Genomic DNA, 6,000 nt, shown 5'->3' with positions numbered 1-6,000 from the left:
GGAAGACGTTTCCATACATACTATCAGAGGAGAATATCCTTAAGAACACACCCACTCGTCAGCAGCACACACACAGAAAACTTTAGAAACTGTTTAGAAATCTAATTCAAGGAAGTGATTTTGCCCAGAGCAAGCAAAAAATGAAAAAGAAAGAAAGAAAGAAAGAAAGAAAGAAAACGAAAAAGACTTGTCTTATGAGTCTTGTTTGTAGTTTTATTTCAAAGTACTATATTGGCTTTACATACAATATTGGCATAGACTCTCGCACCAAGATAGCTTCAATGCAGCGCCATCACAGGTGTACCAAATCAGAATTTGGACTGAGGTGGAAAACAGAGTCATTACAGTACAATTTGAATGGAATTGAACTGAAATTGAAAAAAAAAAATTGCACGTGATTCAATTCTGTGAACTGTAAAAACAAGGTTTGTCAAGACCAAATTTGAATATTGACTTGTTAAAGAATGGCAAAATGACAGACAGAACAGACAGAATGACACATAGAATGAATAGATAGAATGATGGATAGAAATGAGCAAATTATGGCTATAAATGGGGCTTCTAAATAATTGTCTCACTCTGTTTTAGTACAATGATTAGCAGAATACGACTATAAATGGAACTTCTTAATAAATAAATTATGTCCCAGATATATAGACAGATAGAACTATAGTTAGAATTATAGAACATATCGTGTTTTTTTTTTCAGTACTCCTCCACATCTCACATTATATCAATACTTTTCTCCGGCATTGTCAGCTTTCTATTAAAAATAATGCAAAGGGTCTTTATTTATTTATTTTCCCTTCTTTTTTAAAACTATCTGGAGGAGATAACTAAAGATTTTTGCTCATTAATGCTGCCGAAGAAACTAGTGCAAGGACCCAGTGATGCTGTCACATAAGAGGGGGAGACAAATGCGTAGCTGCCCCTTACCGGCGCCCAAATGAAAATAATTACACTCCCAGTTCTCCTCACCTCGTTCTCATTACACGGCAGGGGTGATTCTCCCAGCTGAGATACTGAAGCAAAAATAACAGCAGAACAAAACACAAAGTTTGGAGGAAAGGAAGGAAAACAAGAAAAAAGAGTGGATGTGGAGAATAAAGGAGAATGACACAGACAGACAGAAATAAGAGAGATAAAGTGAGGAAGAGAGAGAGAGAGAGAGAACACGCTTTCTGCAAACTAGCCCTTTTTAGTTCTGGGATGTCAGCTTGGTGGAATTTAGAAAACAAGATATGAGAAAGGAAGAGAAATTGAGGGAGGCGGGAGGGAGAAATGAAGAAAAGACAGAGGAGAATACAAGGTAAAATAAGTGGCAAAGTGATTTCACGGCTCTATGAGCAGGTACAATACCAGAGCTGTCTCGGTTGTTGGCCGTTGCTCGTGAACCCCCAAGCACACCCTTTTCTGCCTGGCTGAAGGTCAGGAGAGACAGAGAGCCCAGCCGAACGAGCCGGGTGGCACGACATCCAAAGCACTCAAGTTGTCGACGTGCATAAACAAAACAACACACCGCTCATTTTCTCACAAGGAAATGACACCTTTCTAGAGAACTGCTATTGTCATCAGATGCAGTATCTGTTTCTGGAGAACAAGAATTCACAGAGTGCCTGGAAATTGACTTCAGAGATTCATCCTTTACAGCACTACACTAGAACAGAACAGAACAGAACAGAACAGAATAGAATAGCATTATTACCAGAATCATTAGCAGATTTATGGCGATTCATTCCGATATTTAGAGCATCTAAATAAATAAATCATGTCTCCCTCTTAAACACATCAAATTAATACAAGAGCCCTGGCCTAAAAGGTTTTATTTAACATATAAATGTCTGTTAAGGATGGAGCTTTTACACTTGTTAACTGGCAAAAGAAAAAAAAAAAGCCCAGAAGAAGATATTAATCACACACTTGAGTAGCTGGTGAAACGTGAATCTAAAGATGAAGTGTACTGTACCATGGGCTTCATCAAATGGAAATGCACAAATCAGACAAGTTTCATTTCTCCATCAGCCACTGGTCAAAAAGCAGGTTGTCCTACCTCCAAGGGCGGATTTAGTAATTTGGGTGCCCCAGGCAAAATATTGGAATGGGGCCCTATATATTTGCACACATTTACCTAGATCAACATTGAGGTTCCTTTTTTGTTGTGATTCTTGATGCTGCACAATGGTGCCCCATAGTTTCTACATTTTTTCAATGTAATAATGGCTTACTTTCATGTTGTAGACCACGAAATAGCAATTGATAAATAGCAATGCAGTTGAGATAAAGGTTTTCACAAAAACAAAATAAATTATAAAATGATAAATCTCACAATTTAGTCTTTAAACCATTTATTAAGAAAAGGGATGAGACAGAAGTATAAATTATTATCTTAATTTAAAATGGTGTTATGTGAGTGGCTTTTCGCATTGGTCTGAACAAAAACTGCAGATGGGACTATTGAAAATTAACATTCATTCTCTGCCAGCACGAGGCACTTTTGGAACGTCCCTTCAGAGATTCATTCATATAAAAATATAGGCTATATTGACAAGGAAAGTCCACTGATTAGTTACCAGTGTAAGCCTATGTGCCTGGGCTCAGCCCAATTGCCTACACTCCAAAGGCTGTCTAATTTTAAACGTTAAAACACATTTATTTTTTTGTCATTTTAACTACACATTTGCGTCCTCTATTGGGTCCTTCGCATAAATGAGAAAGCGCCATTTAAAAAAATAAACATATAATACAGACTGTTGCTCAATATTTAATTACAGCTTCAGATGCATGATCTTTTCATTTACTACTAGTAGGATTCCCAAGAAGCACGTTCAACTTGTTGTGGTAATAAACACCGAAAAATAGCAACCGTTCGCGTGTCAGCACTTATGCGCATCTCATATATGAAAAGCATTTTAGGGGGCCCTTGGCTTTTGAGGGCCCAAGGCGGTCACCTACCTGTGCCTAATGGGTAAGTCCACCTCTGCCTACCTCCAAAGTCTTGTTATTGGCTGAATGTCACTGTTGCTGTTGCACTCTAGCTGCACAAACAAACAGAGCAATGTTTAGACAGCACGTCAGTCAGTGTATACACTTTCTGGGAAATCAACCCACAAATGGCTTGCTTACACTAAAGCTGTTTCTGCATTTTAAACTGTTATATAAGAAAGTATTTTAACAGACTTTTTTTTTTTTTGTAATTAAAAAGCTGGATCGTTTGCCAGGCCTAGTTGAAAACCACTTAAAGTCCATTACTGTGAAAAAGGATTTACTTTTTTTACTCGCCGTATCTAAAAAGCATAAAGCTATACACGACAAAGAAAAGAAACCGTATGAACACTGGTCATGGATTAGGAAGCTCAGACAAGAAGCTGTATTCAGCAGACTGGTCATCCACTGTAAAACCTCGGTGTGTGCTTGATTCTATGCCATAGCTTGGCCTCAGACTGTTCAGCATTATCAGTCAGCAGTAGCCTATATGGTGAGATTTTTAATGCATTATTTAAAAAAAATATCACACATGCAATCATGTTATAGTGAATATCAGTACAGCGTGCCTTTATACAACACTTAAAAGGTTGATACAGACTACATGCATCATGTCTACATGTCTTTTTGTTTGAATCATTTCGCAGACTCTTAGTTTGTTCCTTTTTGTCAGCATTCACTTTTCCTGTGTTTGTATTTGTCTCTTAAATTTACTTTGCATCTTGTTTAGTTCCCTTATTTACTCCATGTATTTATAGCCCTGTTTCAGTTCAGTTTTGTTGGTTGTTTGCTGTGTCTCATTTGGAAGACTGTGTCCTCCAGAGGTCACATTTGTTGGTTGCAAATGTCATTGAGGCTGGCTCATTTAGGAAAAAAAAAACATTACAGGATATTCCAAAGAAAGAAATTACGGTAACACTTTACATTAAGGTTCTTTTTATAAGGTGTTTATAAAGGTGTTCATATATGACTAATAACTCATTTACAAATGCATTATAAATCATTGATAAGCAGTTGTAAATGCATGAATAAAAAGCATGATTTTAATGCAATACCTGCCAAATAGTGATCCATTTTTAACTCACATGTAATAAATGCTTAATAAATATATTTATTAATACTTATTTCACTCAAAACTAGATTCCTGATTTATTTCATGATGCAGCAAAAAATTACTTTTATATTGAGAATGAAGGGTGTTGTATTTATGGTTCTCTCATTTATATATCATGACTTTTTTGTTCAATGTTTCTTACCAGAATCTACTCTGTACCTGTATTAAGGTTCACTTTCACAGGTTATTAATGTTTATAACTCATTAATAAATGGTTCACAGGTGTTCACTTTACATTAAGGTTCACTTTTACAGGTTATTAACGTTTATAACTCATTAATAAATAGTTCACAGGTGTCCACTTTACATTAAGGTTCACTTTCACTGGTTATTAACGTTTATAACTGATCAATAAATGGTTCACAGCTGTTCACTTTACATTAAGGTTAACTTTTAGACGTTATTAACATAAATGGTTCTCAGGTGTTCACTTTACATTAAGGTTCACTTTTAGACGTTATTAACATTTATAACTCATTAATAAATGTTTTACATGTGTCCACTTTACATTAAGGTTCACTTTCACAGGTTATTAACCCTTTGACGCGTACGATCACACCGGTGTGATCAGTCTTGGCTGGTCCCTGAAGCGTACGATCACACCGGTGTGATTAGAACGTTCAGTGCGTCACGTCATCAACTGCTGAATTTAAATCCGCTTTCGCGCTCTGGCTGGCGCGAGCCAGATCAGACGCGCTGAGTGCTTGTCATATTATCACAAATATTCAGTGTTTTCAACCATATAATGGTTATTTTAGGTTTCAGACATTTAAATACATGTAAGTACTAGCAAAACCATACATTTATAGTTTGTAAAATACACACTGATGTCTATGGAAACGGCAATAATGATCCTTACAAATATAATCTGACGACATGTTTTTATTGATATCATATACAGATTGTGTAGGTAAATATAAAGTTTACTCTGCTCTTCTCCCAGTTTACCGGAGACCTAATTTAACGTGTTTCGGGAGGATAGGATGAATTTGCGCGTTGCTTTTATTGTCCTCATTTGTAAGTCGCTTTGGATAAAAAATGTAAATGTAAATCCCACAGCTCGTATTCAGCGCGAACTAACACAACTCATTAATAAATATTTCACAGGTGTTCACTTTACATTAAGGTTCGCTTTCACAGGTTACTAACGTTTATAACTCATTAATAAATGGTTCACAGGTGTTCACTTTACATCAAGGTTCACTTTGACAGGTTAATAAGGTTTATAACTCATTAATAAATGGTTCACAGGTGTTCACATTACAATAAGGTTCACTTTTAGACGTTATTAACGTTTATAACTCATTAATAAATGGTTCACAGGTGTTCACTTTACATTAAGGTTCACTTTCACAGGTTATTAACATTTATAACTCATTAATAAATGGTTCACAGGTGTTCACTTTACATTAAGGTTCACTTTCACAGGTTATTAACATTTATAACTCATTAATAAATGGTTCACAGGTGTTCACTTTACATTAAGGTTCACTTTCACAGGTTATTAACATTTATAACTCATTAATAAATGGTTCACAGGTGTTCACTTTACATTAAGGTTCACTTTCACAGGTTATTAACATTTATAACTCATTAATAAATGGTTCACAGGTGTTCACTTTACATTAAGGTTCACTTTCACAGGTTATTAACATTTATAACTCATTAATAAATGGTTCACAGGTGTTCACTTTACATTAAGGTTCACTTTCACAGGTTATTAACATTTATAACTCATTAATAAATGGTTCACAGGTGTTCACTTTACATTAAGGTTCACTTTCACAGGTTATTAACATTTATAACTCATTAATAAATGGTTCACAGGTGTTCACTTTACATTAAGGTTCACTTTCACAGGTTATTAACATTTATAACTCATTAATAAATGGTTCACAGGTGTT

Source organism: Sinocyclocheilus rhinocerous, unplaced genomic scaffold, assembly GCF_001515625.1.
Source record: "Sinocyclocheilus rhinocerous isolate Xijiao unplaced genomic scaffold, SAMN03320098_v1.1 scaffold2230, whole genome shotgun sequence".
In the NCBI taxonomy this organism is placed as follows: domain Eukaryota; kingdom Metazoa; phylum Chordata; class Actinopteri; order Cypriniformes; family Cyprinidae; genus Sinocyclocheilus; species Sinocyclocheilus rhinocerous.
Note: the sequence above shows the minus strand (reverse complement) of the source record.